Below are 21,365 nucleotides of genomic sequence, written 5' to 3' on the forward strand. Positions count from 1 at the left end.
TGTTTTGGTTTTCTTTTTCTTTTTCTCTTTTTTTCCTCCCTGAAATTTTCCAAATCATTCGAGAGGCATCTTGAAAATTTAGATTTAAAACTTAAAGGAATGAAATGTTTTCCCTTTGCTCCTGGGAAACAGCCCCACACGGTGTATTACCGGGTTTCGGGTCCCCCACCCCCTGCCAGGACTGTGACTCCACATGTGTGGAACGTGCGGGCTGCACATCTCGGCACAGAACCGTGTGCTGCTGTGATTTTCCATTTTCCCTTAGGGGAGTGGACCCGTTCGCTTCTTGCCATTTATGTCAGGGTCGCTGGAGGAAACCTGAGTGAAGCGGCAGCATATTTTTATTTCTTTCCAGTGATACTGGAGCCCCCCGCCCCTGGCAGTCTGCTCCTCGAGCAGCTAACCTGCCTTCGCTCTTTGCACTTGAAATACTTTTTGTCGGAAACACAATTCCCTGCAGTGCTCCTCTTTGCGTTCCAAGAGTGCCTTTTTCTCACAGCCCCTGCGGATCTAATTCTGCCGGGCGTGAGTCACCGCTGCCCTTCTTGCCCACGGAGAGGCAGCTTGGTGGGCTGGAGCGGCCGGCCTGCCACACGGGCTGGCCATTGACTGGCGCGTTACCATGACGAACGCTCAACCCTCCCAATGGGTTTCCTTGCCTCCAAAATGGGGAGACCCCAGGGTCATTGGAAGGTGTCGCAATGGAAGCTAAGGAACAAAAACCACACAGAGGCCTGGCCCGCTGCAGCAGGCGGTGGAGTGTGAGGAGAGGCTGCAGGGCGTGGGGATCCTGGGACACTTTGTTTGTCAGGCGTCAAGTGTGTACAGAGGTGGGCATGTGCGGCCATGGAGACAAGGGACTCAGTCCCACGGGGGCTTCTACACCCCTGGCACAGCTTCCCCAGGGGGTGGCGTGCAGGACATCGCACGCTGCAGGACAGGGGCAGGAGTGTGAAAAGCCACGCTCCCTGCAGCCACACCCCCAACTGCTGTACCTCCCCAGCCACTATTCCAGTCCCCTTTGGTTTGGCTTTCACCTCTATCGAGGCCACTAGCCCTCCCGGGCAGGGGCGGCTGTCTGAGGAGCCCCTGTGCCTGGCCTCAGCCCTTGAAGCAGGGGTGCCCTGGAATTGGCGCTGGTTCCTGGAACAGTCCCGTTCCCCACGGCCTGCAGGGGAGCTGCCTCTTGTCACAGTCACTGGGGCGGGGCGGGGGGGCTTCTGGGCTGCCGCCTGCTCTCTGGGCACAGGAGGCTCAGGGGTGTGTCAGGCAAACTAGGATGTGTGTTGAGCTGCAATATGGGCTATGGGCTTGTCTCAGGTCCCCACAGGAGCCCTGGGTTGGGTGGTGGCTTCCGTGGTGCTTGTTAATACTCTTGTCATCTCCATGGCCTGCTGGACCCGGGACTCCCTGGAAGTCTGTTTGTCCACCTTTTTCATTTTGTTTTGAGCGCTCATCTCTCACTTCTGGCTACTTGGCAAAGGTGGGCATCAGATCACCATCTGCCCAGCTGGAGGGGCTTGCCAGGAAGGCCAAAAGTCACCTTACCACCCCACACGGTGACCACACTTTTAGTGTCCCGGGCCGAGTGTCTCCCGCTCTTCTTCCTGCTCTGTCTGGTTTTCCAGCCTCCGCGCTGCAATCTGAAGTCCTCTAATCCCAGCAGGGTTCATGGGTGAAAAACCTCAGGTTTGAGATGAGCGCTCCAGGTGGGCTTCCAGTATGTCCTGGGGGTCTCGGTTCTGGCTCCCTGAGCAGTTTGCCAGAGCACACGGGGCGCCGGGCAATATCAGGGTGCATCAGTCTTTAGCAACTTGCTCCCTGAATGCATCCTGACCTGGGTCCCCTTGTAAAGTGGAGACACCTTCTGTCAGACGTCCCCTCTCCAGCCCTCCCAGTCCATCGGGATGGCTCATCTCTGGCATGGCTCAGGGGGAGACTTGGCTCTGCCCATCTCCCAGTCGGGTTGGTGTGATCACAGAGTCCGGGAATCTCACCTCCTCTCCCATTTGGCTTCTCCCTGCAGGATGCTGGCACGTGTGTCCTGGCCCCTGACACCCTTCTGCGAGCCTAGGGATCCATCCCCCTCCTGTGGCAGGGACATTGCTGGAGCCGCCTCAGACGCACAGGTAAGGCCCCATGTGCCTGTGCAGTGGCACGCGCCTCCCAGGGCGGGGGCCCTGCAGACAACCCTGGCTTTGGGGTTTGGGGGTGCAGAGGCTTTGCTGCCGTTTCCTTCTTCCCTTAGAAGCCTGAGTTTATCTGATTAACATGGGGTAGCTTGTGTTTATTGATTATGCTTCTGCAAATACCGACTTCTCTTCACTAAATAGGAAAGACTGATGTTCTGACTCTGGTAGCTTTAGATTCCAAATACGATAAGGCACTCCCCAGGCCAGCCCGTGAGGCCCCTGAGGCCGCGGTTCTCCCATTTGTAGAACACCCTGGGTGGCTCTTTCCTCTTTGTTCCCGAGGCCGCACCTGGCCCTGCCAGTACATGGAACAGGACAGGCAGGAGTTTTGCCTTCGGAGACGGCGGCTTCCTCCGAGCCCTGGCTGCGGACACCCAGGCTCTAGCTACTCTCCAGCCTCAGCAGTGGGCAGAGGCTGGGCTGCTGCCTTGCACGGTTGCCCACAAGCCACGGTCCATGGCCTGGAAACAGCATGTGTGTGTCTTTACACACGCCATCGTGTTCCTGAGTCTCGGGCACAAGCCCTGGCCCTGGGCCCTTCTTTTATGCCAAGGCCTGTGAAGCGCTTGTTCCTTTTCCTTTCCTAAACCCTGACGAAGCCTTCTTCTGGATACTTACTGGCTAGTTTGAACTCCGGGGGCGTGGAGGGTGGATGTTCCATGAAGGAGACTAGCATAGCTGGGGTGCGGATGCTTTAATGTCCCCAGCCCCTGCCGTGTGAGGGCTGGGAGATGCACCATCTCTGCTAAGTCCACCGCGACCCTGTGCAGCACCTGTTAGGATCCCATTTTACAGGAGGAGGCTGAGGCTCAGAGATGGCAGATATCAGGCTCGAGATCACACAGCTAGCCAATGGTAGGACTGGGATTGGACCCCGAGTCTAGACTTGAAGCATATGGTAGGTTTTTCCAAATTCAGCCCATCACTCAAGGTGCCCTTGGTCTGGCCCAGGCTTAGGCCTTACTTGCTCTCTGACCCCATGTAAGTCCCCTCCCTTCTCCGTGCTTCGCGACCCTCACTGGGAAGATGGGGCACGGCCTCTCGGGCTGCCTCTGGTTCCGCAGTGCTCTCTAGCTCCAGGCTGCCGCTATGGGCTGTTTTCTTCTCGAATTGCTCATTTGCTCATTCTTTTCAGTTGCCGTGAAAAGGCCTCCAAGTGCTAAGAAGAGAGTGTTATGTTGTATTTCTTGTTTTGTTTTAATTCACTTTGCAAAGTGTCCTGGCTGTCGGGAGTGGGTGTGGGGGAGGGTGGGCACAGTGACTCTCAGCCCTGACTCGCATCTTCACGGGGGTCGCTTGGGTTCTGCGGGATCGGAGCCCCGTCGTTGTTGTCCTATTTCCAGTGACTTAGCTGCCAACTCGAGCCAGGGGCCCAGCGACAGCTCTCTGCTCCGTGTGGCCTGAGCTCTGATACTGCCTGGCATTGCGCCGAGGGACCCTGCCCCAGCGCAGCCTTGGCTTCCTGTTTCCTTTCTTACAGGAAGGAGGTTCTTCTTAACAACTGCATTCCAGAGTTCGGTGGGTTTGCAGGGGTGATGGCCTTGCAGCCCGCCTCTCCCAGAGGTCCTTGCTTCGACCCCAGATGTCCTCAGGCGTCCCTCTGCTCCACTCATTCACAGAGCACGTACTTACTGAGTGCTTAGTATGTGCCAGGGACTCTTCCAGGTGCCAGGGACGTAGCTGTGAACAAAACAAACAGGAGTCCCCGCCCGCGTCCAGTTTGTGTCTGGCACACTCTGCACTTTGCGTGTGCTGTTCCAGCGTCCTGGAGTTCCCTCTCCCCACCTTCACCTGTCGGGTTCCCGTTCCCCCTCCCAAGCCCATTTCAAACACCTCCTTTTCTCTAAAGCTCCTTGCAAGCCCCAGATCCACACTGGCCTTTTCTTCCTCTCCCTGAGTTGTCACAGCATACTGCACACTGCTTGGACCTTTCGTAGAATTCTTGGCACCATTTGCCCTGAAATATTTGGGTAGGTGTCTGTGTTTGCCATCTGCTGGAAACCCTTTAATGTGGGAGACTTGTCTTTGGACCCCTGTTCCTTACCCCCAGATCCAGGACCAGAGAGCTGGTACCACTTGCCTAAGGCCTTCCCCACTCACCTGCTTTCCCCGAAAACCCACCCCAGACCTAGAAAATGGCAGGCCCCCAGTGGGGACGATCAGGGTCGCCCCCTGCACACCTGAGGCCGAGACAGGCAGAGGGACCACCGAGCCCTGGGTAGCGAGAGTCAAGAGTCGTGGGGTGGAGAGGGGCAGCCCTCCCAGAGTGGCTGAGCACGTGAACCCTCTTTCTCGCCTCTTCTCCACAGGGGGCTGAGGAAGGAAAGGGCTCAAGGACCAGAGTTTATTTTTAGAAAAACTCCTTGATCCAAAGGCGCTGGAGCCCTTCCTTCCAGAAGGTGGGGGTGGCGGGGCTGTGTGTCCCAGCACAGCCTGGCTGTCATTTGCAGACAGGGCCTGCCTCAAAGAGGGGATCCCAGCCAGGGAGAGCATGTGCCCTCAGCCCCTCCGGAGTCGAAGATGTTCGCCATTCTGAGCGGGTGAACAGAGCGTCTATAATAGCTTTGCCATCAACCTCAGTGCTCCTGGGCCGGGAGGGTCCTGGGCTGGGGTAGGGGCTTCCTTCCGGACTCCCCGCAGGACTCACACAGGGAGGGGTGCTTCCTGCCTTTGTCTCTGTGACAGGCCTCAGCAAGGTCACTGTCTCCTGAGGAGGAAGACAGCTGATGACTTGGGCAGGGCCTCCGACCACAGCAGCAACTGACACAGACTTTCCAGGGCGCGTCCCCACCTCCCCAGCTGCCCCCACCGTGCCTCTCCCCCCGCCTTCCCTTGGCTCCTTGTTTGCAGCCCAGACCCAGGTGGCAACGGAGCTTCCCTCCTTCGCCTGCAGCAGCGGAACCCTCCACCCCAGGGCCGTGCGAGGAAGGCTCTGTGGGGTTTAGGTCTGTGCTAAGTCACGTGTTAGGAGGCTGCAGCCCAGAGCGGGGAGGCGCATGGAAGGAGGGGACTGAACAACCTCATGCTGTGGTGCGCAGATGCCCCTGAGGTCCCCAAGGGCAGGGAGCTTGTGCTGAGCCCTTTGCTGTCCCCATGGTGCTTGGTAGAGAGCAGGGCAGGTCCAGTGAACCTTGGCATGCCCGGGCAGCCCTGTCCCCCTCCTGACGTGTCCCGTCTGCATTTTGCACACCCCCAGCACTGCTCAGGACTCTCCCCTTCCTTACACACCTTCAGGACCCCTCCCCTCAGGCACATGCCCACAGGGGTCAGCTATTCTCATCCTCCCTCCTCTTCCTGGAGCTCTGGGGACCTGCCCCTGCATTTGTCCTGTGTGCTTAAGCAGAGCACGGTTCCCCAGAATGTACTTTATTTTCAACCAGGTGGCGGAAGCTGCATTTCTCTGGCTTGTGTCTCTGGGCGCTGCTGTCGTTCACTGGAGATTCGCTCAGGCGCGCCACGCTTTCGGAGGGGTGGGCACGAGTGAGTTCCACTCGCGCCCTCTGGGTCGGGCAGGGCCAGGAGGGATTAGACGCTGCACTGCTGCCGGCTCAGCCTGGGTGCTCAGGGCTGGGGCCTCCTCTGGAGCTCTGCCTGCAGGTTCTCCACACTGGACACCCTCTGGCCACCTTCGTCTCCCTCCTCCTCCCATTTCTGCCTCCCCTTGGCTCTGATAAAGAGCCCCTGCTCCAGTGCATTTCCTGTTCGTTCCCTCGACGGGTGTCCAGTGCGGCAGAGGAGCCGTGTGATGACCTCATCTTCCCGCCGGGAGGCACCTGGAGGCATCTGCTCAGCCCAAGCCTCCTGCCTCCAGCACCCAGGTGCAGTCAGCAGCTTCCTGGACCCGTGTCCCCTGTGTCATTTCCTTGCTTTGTTCCTTCACACGCTTCCTGCCTAGAGCAATCACTTTTATTCCCAGAGACAGCGTCCAGAGCTTGGAATTGTCAGAGGGATTCCTGAGAGGATGCCGTTCAAGCAGGAGAGTGGTGTAGCTTGAGACTCTCCATTTTAGCAGCACGATCGACCCCACAGTGGATCAAAACTTATTCGTTCGACATGTATGTAGGGAGGACCTACTCTTCTAGGGGCTGAGTGTGAAGACGTGATAAAACATTAAGAAATTGTGGCCCTCCTAGGGCTTAGAGTCTAGTGGGGGTAGATGCTCCATAGACAGACAGGCAGTAAAACATGGGAGTGTATCAGGTGCTGAGCAAAGTCACATAAAGCAGGGGAAGAGAAGGCCTCCCAACATGGGGACATATGAGCAAAGGCCGGAGGGAGGCAAGGGAGTGAGCCAAGAAGTTATGTTGGGGAGGAACATCCAGGCAGAGGAGACAGCCTGTGCAAAGGTCCTGAGGCCCTTAAGAAAGTATGAGTGAGTATGGGGAAGAGAAGCAGGGAGGGGGTCGAGCATACAGAGGGCCCCGATAGAGCAGGGCCGCGCAGGCTGTGTCAAGGCCTTGACCCTGACTCTGAGTGACGTGAAGCTACTGAAGTGTGAGCAGTGGAGGGCCAGGATGTGATTTGTGCTCTGAAGGGCTGGTTTCTAGCTACTATGTTGAGAACAGGCCAGATGGGGTGACAGGAAGAGGCAGGGGGGCTGTGGGGAGAGACGGAAGGTAGAGGGGATGGTGAGGGTGTTTGGCCCCAGGTACATTAAGGCAGAACTTAAAGGAATTGCCAGGGCATTGGGTGACCCTTGCTTAAAAGTAGGTTTTCGTGGGCTTGGAGGGACCCAAGAAACCATCTGGTCCAACCTTTTTATGTAACCCACAGGGAAGCTAAAGTGCCATTAAGGAAGTCACTTGTCCATAGTCACACGGAGAGCTGGTTAGCGGCAGAGCCAGGATTTGAGCTTCTGGAATGCAAGTCCCATGTTCTTGCAGCAGAACCAAGGGAGGGTTCCAGGGAGGAAACTTGCAGAAGGTTGAGGGCCGAGGGAAGGAGAGCTGGCCCCAGGCTCCTGCAGCCGAGCCGTGGGGCCCTGGCAGCGCCAGCAGGACACAGGGCGACGGGCAGGAGCATGAGGCTTTGCAAGCTGAGGATTCTTGGCACTCTGGGCCTTTAGCAGCTGTCTCTGGGCCAGTATTTTCGACCGAGTTGGGCTGCAGCCTTGATGTCTGAGCAGGTCAGAGCTGAGGCTCCTGTGCATTATTTGATCAGCTTATACTGAGCTTCTATTACACGCCAGGTCCCAGACAAGTAAGAGGTTCCTGCTGTCCAGAAGCTAACAGTTTAGGGGAGACGGACAAGCAGACCATGGAAGCCCCTGTAGTTGTGGGTCACAGGCTCACGCTTGAGACCCGTGCCAGGACCTGGCCAAGGCTGGGGCAATTCGATCTAAGGACGGCGCTAAAACAGCCTCTGTAGCCACCAGATGCCCCAGTGAACACAGCCAGAGGCCTCATGTATACCACGGGGGTCTGTTTCAATCCACGACTTAGTCTCTCGTAATAAAGGGGCCAGGAAGGTCGTGGGGCCAGGACCTCACTGCCCTACAGCTGCATCACTGGGGACAGCTTTCCCTTAAGCCCTGAGTACACGGCTGTACACTTAGCTTGACCACCCTCACCGTGATTTCATCTCAGTGACTTCCCCTGCGCCTCTTCGTGAAGGAGAATGTGGGCTGGTAACTTTTTTTTAGTTTGCAAGGCTGCTCCAACGACGGGCTTTAAGGGCTCCCATGGCGTTCCCAGCGGGGCATGGGAAGAATCAGGTGTCATCTTCAGACTCCTCAGCGTGAGGGCTGCCGGGGGGGAGGGCAGAGAAAGATCTTGCCTTTACCGTCTTGGGAGAAGTCAAATCTATAGGCCAACGCTGGGGAGATATCCAGTTTGATTTTTGTTTCAGCCTTTTAACTTTGTCTGTCCCCGTCACAGTAAATGCGTTGTCGAGGAATGACAACTTGGAAATTGCCCCCATCGACCGATGTGCAGGCTGCCTCCAGAAACCATTCTCCACTGCCCTTAGCTCCGGCGAGTGCCCTGGTGATCACAGGTGATGGCAGGACACGGCTAAGGGCGTGGCGCCCAGAGGTGGAGCGGCAGGGCTGGGCCGCCCACGGCAGGGGTGAGGCCCGGCTGGGCTCCCTGTTGGGCGAGCCCCTTGTCCTTGCAGAGGCCAGTTGGCGTCTTCCTCTGAGGCCGGAGGAGGTAGCGGGGGACGGTGAGGAAACTAAAGACAAGCTCCCTGTCCTTGGGGAACCCAGCCCAGCCTCCCCTTCCTGCTCTAGGCATTGCAGAGGGACTTCTCGCATTCCCGCGGTGGTTCTCAGGGCCGGACCGTGCTCTGGGACAGCCGAGTTGGGTGTTCTGTCCCGGTTGTGTCCCCAGTGGTGGTGGGTTTAGGACTTGCACCTCCCCTCTGGGCTTCAGTTTCCCTGAGAAAAGGGAATTTGCCGGCTTGTCCCCGCGGAGCACACGCCGGAGCTTTCTAGCAGACAGGTTCCCAGACAGGAGGAGTGGCCTTAGGTAGGGCAATCATTTGAGTAGCATGTATTAAGCACCTTCTGTGTGCTTGAACTCCACCGCGTACTGGAGGTAAAAATAAATAAGGGTTGTGTTTTGAGGGGCTTGGGAGGGAGAATCATGCCTCCCTCCTCCCTCCAGTGCCTGAGGTTTCACTGTCAGTCCCTTGTTCCTTCCAGCCAAGCATTGGCCTCTGGTTTTCATTCAGATGATAAATGCTCTTGGGAAATATGTCACATTCACTCCCTGATACTTTACTGTGCATCAGTTTATTAATGGAACCAAGAAGCAGGGCAAGTCGCTGAGAGTGAGACGAGAGAGGGGTGGGGGTGTGGCACCTCGGCAGGAGGGACCTTCTGTGTCACAGACTGGCCCATGCTACATCCCACTGCAAGGGGACATCTGAGGTCCTGGGTGCATTTTCTCGAGCCATTAAAGTATCTCCCAAAGATGGCTTTGGAAAGACTTTGACCAAAGGAAAGAAAACAGGTGAGAAACCAGTGCAGGGTGCCTGGCCTGGTGTCAGAGATTTAGCAGGTGCTCAATAAAAATCATTCCTTTCCTAAAACAAACAGGAGTTGGCTTGGCTGCCTGGGGACGGTGGCTGGTACCGGCCAGCAGAGCTCTCTGATAGACGTCGGTGTGGGGTGCGTGTGGGGCAAACAGCTCTCCATCTAGAAAGTCAGGAAAGGCTTCTGGAACCGGGGACCTTGGCGTTACAGAAGCGCAGAGCACAGGAGGGTGTTTGAGGGGCAGACTTACCTGGGGCACCAGCTTTTGCCTTCTCTTATACAGAAGAAGAACGGCTAACGTCCGTTCGGGACCTTTCCATAAATGGAGTCACACAGCGCATGGTCTGTTGTTTCTGGCTGCTTGCGCTCAGCGTCCGCGTTCAGAGTTCATCATGTCGGAGCAGGTGTCAGCGCTTCACTCCTCTGTGGCTGAACTGTATTCTGTTGTACGGACGGACCACGTTTTGTCTGTCCATTCATCCGTGGGTAGATATTTCCACCTTTAGGCTAGTGTGAATAATGATGCTCTGAACATTTGCTTACGAGATTTTATGTGGACGCGTGTTTCATTTCTCTCTTTCACATACCTGAGAGCGGAATTGCTGGGTCACATGGTAACTCTGTGTTCAGCATTTTGAGGACCTGCCAGACTGTTCCCAAAGCATGATTTTACATGGCACGTTGTTTTATAATGATCCGCGTGGAGGACTGCATGGTGTGGTGGTTAACGCAGGCTCCAGAACCAAACTGCCTGGGACTCCTTGGACAGGTCCCCTCAGTGCGCCTCAGTTTCCTCATCTGTGAAATGGGGGCAGTATCCGTCCTTACTGCATGTGGTCGTGAGGATTAAATGAGTGAGTGTCTGCGGAGTCCTTGGGGAGGCTGTGCACACCAGTCTGCTGTGATTGTCATGTCCCCAGGCCATGGGTGCCGGGCACGCCTGGGCGCTCTGTCGGTGATACTGTCAGAGGATGCACAGTTACCCCTTCCAGGCCCGGCCTTTCTCTGTGCTTTTTATTCTGCTGACTGCCTCTAGGAGAAGGCTCCCAAGCTGTCAGTGCCGAGCACACCTGTGAATCTTTCTCCACCTGGATGGGCTGCCTGAAGGTAGCGCCAGCTGTGGATCTGAGAGGTTCAGCTCCAGCTGGGAGAGGCGTCCAAACCCAGGCACAGAGGGGAGCCAGGTGTTCTGAATGGGGAGGGTTTGGGTCGTGGAAAAGCAGTGGTGCTGGGGAGGCAAACCCCGCCCTCAGCAGCAGGCTCGGCTTTCCGCACCGGCTCCTGCTCTGTGATGGGCTTGGAAGGAGATGACGTCCTGGCCGGGAGCCTGTGGGACGTCCGCTCGGAAGCCCCAACGCTGTGCTGTGGTGTGGCCCAGAGCCCCCAGGGCCTCGCCAGCAGGCGCGAAGGTAGGCCTGCCCCCTTCCCTCTCTGAGGAGGAGTCGCCGGCTTGTCCCCTGGGCAGGGTCCTGGCGGAGCAGCAGCTTCCCAACCTGGCCGCCCGGGCGCTCCCTGAGAAGCACGGGGAGGCAGAGTCAGAGAACACCCAGATTTGTCTTCTGCCCTCATCACCAGAGGGAGTCTGGTGTGAGGTTTCATTCTTTAAAAAGAATTTTTTTTTTTTGGCAAAAATGACAGCTGTGGGTGAGCGTGAAGGAGGGAATCAGTTCGCTCGCTCATCTGTCAGATGTAACTGTGCCAGGCAGTGGGATCCAGTGAGGAAAAAGAACTCACTCCCTGGGACGGGGGGACAGACACAGATTAGACAGGGGTGTGTGGATAGAGGGAGGCACAGAGTGCACTGGAGCAGAGAGCAGGCGGTAGCTGACTGCTTCATGGGGAAGATTTCATAGGAGGGGGCATTTCAGCTGGGCTTTCAAGGGTGCAGAGGAGTTTACCAGGAGAGGAGGAAAGGCAGAGGGACCACATGAGCCAATGCTTTAGTACTCAAAGTGCAGGGTACGTTGGGGGAGTGTCGAGAAGGCCCAGGTTGCTGAGTCCCAGGTGCAGGGATGGAGATGGTGCTGGGATCTCAGGAGCAGAGCCTTGGAGCCCGTGCGGTTCAGGGGACTCACTCGCCATTCTCGTGGCTGTCTCTTTGGCAGCTGTGTGTTTGCGTGCAACAGGGAGGAGCTTCTGCTTTTCCATTTCATGTGTGTCCAATCCCAGGTCACCCCCCCCTCTGATGTGGCCTCTGCTCTGGCTGGTGGCCCCGACTGCCTCCACCCTGCCTGGACCTCTGTGTCCTGGTCCCAACCCGCTCCTGGTGCCCTCTCTCCTCCCACCAGCCCTGGCTCATCCTGGGCCTCTGTAGGACCCAGAGCCCTGTTCCCCTAAAACCATCTCTCAGAGCTGTGGACCACTGCTCCCCACAGAGGACAGAAAGCACCCCTGTTTGTGGGGGGCCCATAGAACCAGCTCTCCCTGGAGCTCCCTGCACAGGGTTTCATTCAGTCCTGGCCCAGACGCCAGCCTCTCTGCTTTGCAGATGAAGAGATTGGCATCCGGGAGGTCAAGCCCCTGGCTCACGCTCCACAGCTGGCGACAGAGCTGGGGTTTGCGGCGAGATTTGTCTCGACCCTGTGGACAGAGCTCTTCAGCTGCTGCTTTTCCTCCTGGGGGGGTCCTCAGCGTATTTGTCAGCTGGGCTTTCTTGGGTAGACCCTAGCACCCTGGAGGAGGAGCAGGGCCCGCCTGTGCCCCTGGCGCCCCCTTCCTCCCAGGCCAGCCGACTTGTCTCTGCAACCTCCTTCCTCCCAGGGGGTGGGAAGTGGCCAGGTCAGTGGGAAATGGACCCACTGTCCACTGTTCAGGTGCAAGGTCGAGGCGGGAGGGCGTCTCCCTGCACCTGGGTGCCAAGGAGCCGACCTGCTTTTTGCCAGCCTGCACCTGCTGCCTTCGACTCTCCTCTTTCTCTTTCTGCGGACGGTCTGCTCTGATTAGCACACTGACGTCAGGAATCTCTGTCACCTTTGGTCTCCCCATGGCCTGGCAGCTGCGATGCATTGTTCTGGACGTGTCCCCTGCATCACTAGAGAGGGCCAAGGCCAGTGGACAGAGAGGGATTATGTTGTTCCCATCTGGCTGCGGCCACCTCCCCGGCCCTGTCCAGCTGTTCCCCGTGACCCACTGCCAGGCAGCAGATGCAGGGGCGAGGCCAGCCCGGGAGCTGGGGACCTGCCCATCATCTTCACGTGAATGTCTTCAAGGCTATTTCTGGCCTTGCCATTATCCCAACGGCTTTGGGCGATAAATATAGACAACGGATTGAAAAGCCCAGTGGCAGTCAGGCAGGCAGGCAGGCAGCGCTGAGCGGACGGGGTGCTCGGCTATAAATAATCTGCTAGAACACCTCCCCAGCCACGCCGCCGTGCCCAGCCTGCGTGTGCGCCCTCTGAAAGACACAGGCTCCCTCCCCGACTCCCTGCCACGGAGCACCTGTGCCTGTGGGGTCCAGGGAGGCAGTGAGGGAGGGTCTGCCGTGGAGAGGGAAGGAGGATGCTGGTCCGTGCACAGAAAGGCGGGTGCTGGAAGTCTTTCCCCCAGTACTCTGTAGTCTCTGATAGAAGGGAGCTGGCAGGGTGGACCCACAGAAGTCCTGGGGACAGCCTCATGCGGGGAGCGTGTGTTGCACTAAGAATGGTGGCCCCAGTCCAGCCTCCTTCAGTGCCCCCAGCGTCCCCAGGCCTCACTCTTGCTGCAGGGGTGCCAGGTGGGACAGGCGCCGGGCCTGGAGGGTTCTGGGGCTGGGCCCGCTGTCCTGCTGGGTGGCTCTGGCCTCACAAGCCTCCTCCTGGTGTCTTTTTTTCTGCTTCTGCCCTGGCCGGATCCACCCTCTTGACAAGAGCACAGCTTTGTTTATCTTCTGGTTCCCGGGCTCGCCTGGCGACCCTTGTTGAGGCTGGGGAGGGGTTCCAGATGCCCCCGCCCTGTGGCTGGCTCCTTCCCCAGCCCTCTGCCCCTTCCTCGCACCTCCCTCCATCCTTCCTCCTTCTCCACGTCCTTCTGCATCTCTGCTCGCCCCCTCCCCGTCTTCCCACCGCCTCTTCCTTGCTAGAAGCAGATTCCTGGGGCTGGCGCTGGGCGAGGAACAGGACGCATGCCCAAGAGGCACTTGTCATGGAAAAGGATTGAAGTCGGTAAGCTGGCAAGAATCCCGGGAACTCACCGTGAATAAAATATTGTTGCTGTGCGGTCACCAATCATGGGAAGTGGCTTCCCACGGGCCCGTCCCCCTTCCTCGGCCTCGTTTAATGAGGGCTGTGAGCCGGGGCGTGCAAGCAGGGCACGTATAAATATCACGGAAACAAACGGTGCCCCAGGCGCGCTTGCCAACGGCTGGTGGGGAGTGGGCTGCTGTTGCATGGCGCCGGTCCCTTGGAAGAGGGGTCTGTGCCCACCCCCACATATTCCTGGTGCTTTAGGGCTATGGGGGGCAAACCTCAAAGCCACTTTGGCCCTTGAGTGGGCGGCACCTGTACTGATCCGTCCCTGAGGCCTGCGTATGGGCGCTGAGCACTTGAATCGGTTCCAGCCTCCATTCTCAAGGAGCTCTTGGGCCACCGAAGGGGACAGTCACAGGCAGTGGTGACACTTGAGATAGTGCCAAGCCCTGTGGGAGCGGGGTGGGAGGCCAGGAGCTCACAGAGGACGCCTTGGGGTGCTGACGCTTGAGCGAGACCACCTAAATGCCAAGTTCACCCAACACAGGCGACAGGGCCGGGGTGAGCCAGGGTGGCCTTCTGGCACGGGAACGGCCTGCACAGGGGCTCCTGTCTGAGTCTGGCTGGGGCTGAGCTTCAGGGAGGACCAGGTCCCGGCCTTGTGCACTGGCTAAGAGTTTAGATGCCGTCTTGAAATCCGAGGGGAGTGCCGAGGGGCTTTACTCAGAGGAGTGATGACGCTCCGATGTGTGCGTTAGGAGAAGCTTCATTGCACTTTGTGTGGGTGACAGGTCGGAGGCGGGGGGAGGAGGGGGCAGGCTGGTGGCAGCATCACGACGTTTTGCTTTGTTGAGTACCTGAAAGATTTTTTTTTTCTTTTCTTTCTTTTTCTTTTTTTTTTTTTTTTTTTTTTTTACTTTTAACAGAAGCTTTAAAGTCGGGCTGTACACATGTGGGTGCGTGCCCAAGAAACGGTTATTTCTAAAGATGGCAGCGCAAGCAGCCGTCAGTAGGGGCTGCCAGGGGGGCTGAGCACAAGGCCATTGGTTCTGCTGTTGGCTCCGCTCTCCTTGTCAGCAGAAGGGTGACTCTGTCCAGCAAGCTTGGCCACAGCCGGTAGCTGGGTCTGGAGCAGAGATAACTGACTCCCCCGGGGACTGGCCCGCGCCCTAGGGTTCCCTTGCCACACTCTGCGCCCTGAGTCAGCCTGCTGCGTGGGGATGGCGGGGTGGGGCGCTCAGCTCCTCCGCCAGACACCCCAGTGCTGCGCTGTACATGCCAGCGCCCCGAAAAAGAAGTGAGCCAAGGAAGAGTGTTGTGTGAGGGAAAGATAAACATTCTTGCTCGAGTGAACCGTGGAACCCAGAAGTTAATCTGGTCATGTAAATATTTTCGTGTGTTTGTGGTCATGTGGGTGTGGATTGATAAATGGAGTGAAGAAAGGGGAGACTGCGCGGCCGCGATGTCGCCTCGCAGGAAGGTGCGACGGTTGTTCATAACTGTGCGTCACGTGTAGGGTCAGAGCCGCAGGTCGCTCCGAGGCCTTCCTTTCACCAAAGGGGACCTGCTCTTCCCTGCCCTCGGCCTGTCCAGACAGAAGCTGCCACTGGGAGGTCGAGGCTGAATGTGGGGTCCTACCACCGTGGGGGCCTTTGAGGGAAGGAAGAGCGTGATTTACGGTCCGTCCTGTGGGGGAGGAGGAGAGTTGCTCCAATTACCAGCTTCCCGAATTCCTAGCTTTATGGCCAGAGTTGCAGGCAACTGTTTGGATAACATCCCTGAGGACTCTGGGGCAGGGAGATAAGAGAGTCTTCAGTGTGGCCGGTGCCTGAGCCGGATGCACCCAGAGCAGCCTGGGGGAGGAGCTCGCCTCCTCACTCAGCTCTGGGGTCAGCCAGGGTTGCCTCCCCGGGAAACCTCCCCTGTGCTCTCTGAGTGCCTGGACTGGCTCCCGATGCCCGAAGTCCCCTGTACATTTGAACTTCCTACTCCTGACTGGGCGGACCTGTCACCGGAGCCCATGTTGACTCTTAAATCTGCAGCCAGTCCTGGACTAATGAGGCTCCAATAGACAAGGACTCCTCAAGTTGCCTGGCTCAGTTGGCGAAGCCACCAGCGCCACAAGAGAAAGCTGTGGTCCCACACCACAATCTCTTGTTTCAGATCCTGGGCTTTGTCCCTGAGATGAGGGGCTGATCCCAAGAGTACAGGTGGCAGTGCCTCTGCGTGGGGGGCTCCTGGCTCTGCGCCTGTCCAAAGACTCCAGATTCCTCACTGCTGACTCTGGCCTTGGCATTATCTGGCCACTGTCGCCTCAGCTGGTGAGGTTCTGGATGCCTGGTGCTGGCGGTAAGCAGGGCTTGACCAGGATGTAGCTGGGCCTTGGCAAGGAGCAGTGAATGTGTTTTGCACATCTCTGCCCCGGGCGTTGTTGATCTTCGCCGTTGTTTTGCAGACATAAGAGGCACTAGCCTTTTCCCAGTTAGGCCCTTCCTGTTCACTAGAAAACCAACTGGATTTTGGTGTTTTCCTGCTTCCAGTTTCGGGTTGGAGGGTTTAAAGATGTGGAATCAGCCAGGCACAGAGGCTCACGCCTGAAATCCCAGCACTTTGGGAGGTGGGAGAATTGCTTTGAGGCCAGGAGTTCAAGACCAGCCTGAGCAACATAGCCAGACCCTGTCTCCAGCAAAAAATTATGAATAAATAAAAAGACATGGCATAGCAGTCTCTGCCTGGGCCACAGCCTGTCTTCTGGGCCGCGGGCTCCGTCTGTGTAGTCCCCTTGTTCGGCCTCCCAGGACTGGCCTCAGGGGTGAGGTGCAGGTGCGGATGTGGCAGGAGGGGGGGGCCCAGGAGCAGAGGGCAACTCCACTGCAGGTTCACATAGCAACACGTCACTCATTTGCGGCGTACAAGTCAGTGGTTTTAGTACGTTCACGGAGTTGTACAGCCATCACCACTGTTTAATTTTAGAACATTTTTATTACCCCCAAAAGGAACCCGCAGCTGTCACTCCCCATTTCTCCCCAAACCCCCAGCCCCCAGCAACCACAGATCTACTTTCTGTCTCTGTGGATTTGCCTACTGTGGACGTTTCCCATAAATGGAAGGACACGCCGTGTGGCCTTTCGTGTCTGGCTTCTCTCACGCAGCAGAGAGAAGTGTTTTCGGCCCATTCGTGTCGTAGCATGCATCTGAACTTCGCTCCTTCTAGGGCTGAATCACCTGCCATTGTGTGGATGAGACCACATTTTGTTCATCTACTCATCCGTTGATGACGAATGCCTTTTTTAAAGGATGATTTTACATCTCAAGCAGAGTCCCGAGTTGGCGAGGGGACCAGGGGACAGTTCAGTGGGGAGTGTAAACGGCATAACCTGTGGCTTCCCGGAGGGGCTCCCTGGGGCAGGGGGGAGGTCGAGAGGGGAAGCGATGTCCTTTCTCTGAGCGGTCACTGCAGTTGAAGAGGCCCTGAACGAGAGGGTCTCCTGTGGATTTCCCTCTAGCTTTTCCTTACTGTTTCTGGGACTCGGGGCAGAGCCGGAGGAGGCCCGGAGGAGGCCCTGCTACTGGAGGCTGCAGGTCTAGAGGCCAGATGGAGCCTGAGGCCCTGCTCTGAGGGTGAGATCTAAGCCTCGAGGAGCCCGCCTGGTGGATCACGGCCCAGGGCGAGGGAAGGGTGGTAAGCATGTGTTTAATCTTGCTCTAATTGTCTCGTCTGTTCAAACAGTGACTAGTAATCCTGTTTGCATTTGGCAGTGCTTTCTGGAGAATGGAGTCCTTTTATGAGAAGGAACCGCACACCCATTAGCTTTCTGCCAGGCAGGACCTGAATCTCCAGTGGTCATTAGGCCCAGAGGCTGCAACCAGGGGTGGGCCTGCCCTACCCACCCCAGTGTGTAGGTTTAGGATGCTGGAGGGAGCAGGGAGATTTCTCCGCAGGACCATGTTACTCCAGGGATTCTTTACAGTTCAAAACAAGGAGAGAGGTAAGGAAGCGTGGAGAAGCAGTGCACTGTTGACTCTCTCCCCAGGCTGGTGCTGTGCCGCTGCCTGTGTGCACAGTCTCGTTCTCTCTCGGATCAGCCCTGTGGGGCAGGTGAGAGATGAGCACGGGGTGCAAGAAGGGCCCGGGGCATGTCAGGGGATCGGCTGGCTCTAACTCCAAAAGGCCAAGGCCCAGAGCAGTGGAAACCTCAGGCTGGTGGAGCGGAGGCTCAGTGGCTGGGCTCCCACAGGCTCTGGGTGGCGGCAGGAAGGTGCCTTCCTGTGCAAATCAGCACGATCCCCTGAGGAGCACGTCACTGTCTCTTCAAAACCATCAGCAAGGCTGGCCCTAGTGTTTGTGTTGCACGGGGCACTTCTTTGCACTTGGGCCTCGGGGAGACGCATTTGGTCCCGAGGGTGGATGGTGATGCCGACTTCTGTCTCCCTGCCCCGCCAGGTCCCCGCCCCAGGCCTGTGCAAGGGAGGGATCACCAGCATCGAGAACCATCCAGCCCTAGATGGAGAAGTCAAATTTATGGACTTAATCGCTTCCTTCTTCTCCCTGTCGGTGGTGGTGAGAAGGAAGTGGGGGAAACTGATAAGCCTCGGTCGTGTTTTCCTGCCAGATCAGGCGGCTCTGGCAGCTGGCGGGACCGATGCGTTTCTCACCCGTGTCCTCCGCCTCTGAGTGGCTATAAATTGCGCACCCCACGGGGTGGCACCTGTGGCCACAGATCACTGAGGCGCCTCGCACAGGAGGCACCTAATGAAGTGGCTGCAGGATGGCGACCCTGCTGCGCAGTCAGGCACCTCGGGAGGGGGGCAAGTGGCAGAACCGCGAGAAGAGAGACACTCCTTGCTGGTTCTGTGAGACCACCAGCCGTGAGAGGGTGACCACGTGAGTGGCCTAACTCTGTGCTGCTTCTGATCCGCCTTTCTCCTGGACACCTGCAGCCGTGTCCTCAGCGCATCGCTCACACCAGCTTGTTCTCCCCGCCCCGAGGAAGACGGATGGATCAGAGGCTCGGCTCTGCGTAAAATGAAGACGAAACGCCTGCCTCTGAGGGCTGTCTGGAGGATGAAAGGAGATGGTTTAGATCAAGGGCAAGGAGCACCGCAGTGTGGCTGGGCAGGCAGTCTCCAGGGTGGCTCCCACCTCCCGTCCCTGGTGCTCACAAACGTGCCTGTGCATTCCCCTCCCCCACTGGATGGTACTGACCCACATGTTCCGTAGAGTGTTGGGAGTGACAGAGTGACATAAAAGACAGTACGGTTTCTGCTATCCTTTCTCTTGGGTCACACTCTGGGAAGACGGCTGCCATCTTGTGAGGACGCTCAAGCAGCTCTCTGCAGAGTCCAGAACTGTGGTGAGGAGCTGAGACAGACCCTTGCCAGCAACCAGCACCAACGTATCAGTCACGTGAGTGCGTTGACTCAGAAGCAACTCTTTCAGCCCCAGCCAGACCTTCAGATGACCGCAGCTCCGGTCATCATCATTTTTTTTTTTTTTTTTTTGAGACAGAGTCTCACCGTGTTGCCCAGGCTAGAGTGCCGTGGCGTCATCCTAGTTCACAGCAACCTCAAACTCCTGGGCTCAAGCGATCCTCCTGCCTCAGCCTCCCGAGTAGCTGGGACTACAGGCATGTGCCACCATGCCCGGCTAATTTTTTTTGTATATATTTTTAATTGTCCAATTAATTTCTTTCTAATTTTAGTAGAGAGGGGGTCTCGCTCTTGCTCAGGCTGGTCTTGAACTCCTGAGCTCAAACAATCCGCCCGCCTCGGCCTCCCAGAGAGCTAGGATTACAGGTGTGAGCCACCGCACCCGGCCCCGGTCATCATCTTGACTGTGACCCCATGAGAGACTGAGCCAGAACCACCTAGCCAAGCCACGCTCGGCCTCCCGATCCACAGAAACAGCATGAAGTAATTAAGTGTCTATTGATTTAAACCACTGATTTTTTGGGGGGTGGTAATCTGTTACGCAGCAGTAGATAACTCATACAGAGCTCCATGGATGTTAGTTTCCTTCCTGCTGCTCTCCTGAGCTGCCTTTGTTTGTGGGTCAGAGCTTGCTGTCTTTCCACTGGCTGCAGAAGATGCCTGTTTGTCGGCTCTGACTCACACTTGCAGGTCCTAATGGTTCACAGCAAGGCCTTTTCACAGAGAACGGTGGTTTTTCACATGTGGAACCCAGAAGGTCTCACTTGCTTTTCCTGCTCCATGGAACCGTCGGTCTCTGGCCTGAGTTTGAGGGCTGGGAGGGGACTGAGGGGTGAGGGCGAGAAAGCCTCAGTCTGTTCTTGGAGCAGTGGCGAATCCAGGGGTTTCTCTGGCTTTGTTTGCGTGAGTGGTTATTGCTGGGGTGAAGCAGGGGTGTTGCAGACCTTTTTTGTCTGAGATGGGATGAAGCATCCCGTTCTCTCTTCCTCCAGCTTGGTTCATCTTCCCCTTCCCTTGGCCCAGCCTCATAGACTACCTAAGGCTCTAGGACTCGGTTCGCTTTTTTTCTCCCCGCTGGGGTCCATCCCCCGATTGTAGGAAGAAGGATCTAAGTAGCTGAGCTGTGCAAAGGAGAAGTAAACCACTAGACAGATGATACATTTTAGAGGCCTGAGTCACCCAGAGCCCTTCCTGTCAGCTTCATGGGGAGGGAGGTGATTTCTGGTTGTTGCCACCTCTTTGCTCATATTAGGAACCCCTAAGTTTGAGGCAGACTCCAGTGCCCTCTGGCTCACCCAGGGCCCCTGTTGCCTGGTCTCACAGGGGCCGAGAGTGTGAGGACGGTCTTAGGACTGTGCAGCCCGGGTGCCTTGGTTTGCATGTCCACGACAGGTGTACCTGAAAGCTGCTTTGAGTAAATGTGCAGTTGTCTCTAGGCTTTTTTTGTGCATCGTTCATTTCCTCAATCATTCTTTTAATACCTGCTATGGTTTCAGGCACTGGGGTACAAAAATGAACTACAGAAAGTTCCTGCCCTTGGTTATTAATTAGCAGGACGTGCAGACAAGCGCGTGCAATGGCAGCTCATGTTTATATGGAACGCTCACGTGTGCTCTAATGACCAGCACGATGGGTGGGGTCCAGTGAAGAGGGCAGAGGGTTCAGACCACGGAGGCAAGGTAGAGCAGGCATTTCTGGAGGAGTCGACATTTGCACAGAGAAGGCATAGCACGTGGTCCATGGGGGGAGTCCAAGGCGTTGCTGCCGTGGCTTCGCGTCCAAATCTTACTTTAGGGCTCTCTGAGATAGCATCTTGGTCATGAAGACTTGCCTGTTTTTTGTTTTTTTCCCTTCCCCCCGACCTCCTTCCAACACAGAGTGACCTTTCCCTCTGAGCTTCTTGAAAGTTGCTAGCATCACCTATAAAACTATCTGGACCTGGGGATATTTGGGGGGGGACCATGGAAAACCTTTAATTACCATTTTAATTTATTTCATGCTCGTATATGTGAGCTCTCTATTTCTTCTTTCACCAATTCTCAGAAGCTCCCTACCCGCAACCCCACCCCACTTGCAGTCACTACTTTTCCACTAACCCTCCTCAGTGGTAAAAACTGTCCACAGTTTGTGAGCACCACTCATGTGCCAGGTATTGTCCTCCACATGGAGGATTCATCAGTGAACCAAATGAAATTCCTTCCTAAAATATACTCTTTGATGATGCTAAATGCCAGGAAGAAAAATCAGCAAGAGAAGGAAATAGAGACAGGGAGAGAGAAAGGGGGTGGTGGTGAGTTTTAGATAGGATGGTCAGAAAGGACCTCTGTAGAAACCTAAATAAGCTTAGGAAGCAAGTCACATAATTTCTGGGAAAGAGGCAACAGCAAGTGCAAAGGCCCTGAGGTTGAAGTGTCCCAGCCGTGTGCTAGACATTTTATGTGCATCATCTCACGTAGTCCTCAAAAGAGCCCAGGAGGCCGGGCGCAGTGGCTCACGCCTGTAATCCTAGCACTCTGGGAGGCCGAGGCCGGCGGATTGTTTGAGCTCAGGAGTTTGAAACCAGCCTGAGCAAGAGCGAGACCTCGTCTCTACTAAAAATAGAAA

At 56.7% G+C, this 21,365-nt stretch overlaps 1 protein-coding gene across 1 annotated transcript in view; it reads left to right on the forward strand.

The window, feature by feature from the left end:
* Positions 1-2,075: 2,075 nt before the first annotated feature.
* Positions 2,076-21,365, forward strand: part of PITPNM2 (phosphatidylinositol transfer protein, membrane-associated 2) — a 102,537-nt gene continuing 83,247 nt past the window's right edge. Inside the window, exon 1 of the mRNA XM_012663495.1 lies at positions 2,076-2,129. The gene's annotated coding sequence lies outside the window, so the exon portion shown is untranslated. The remainder of the gene's footprint in view (positions 2,130-21,365) is intronic.

Source organism: Propithecus coquereli, unplaced genomic scaffold, assembly GCF_000956105.1.
Source record: "Propithecus coquereli isolate 6110/MARCELLA unplaced genomic scaffold, Pcoq_1.0 Scaffold81, whole genome shotgun sequence".
Lineage (NCBI taxonomy): Eukaryota > Metazoa > Chordata > Mammalia > Primates > Indriidae > Propithecus > Propithecus coquereli.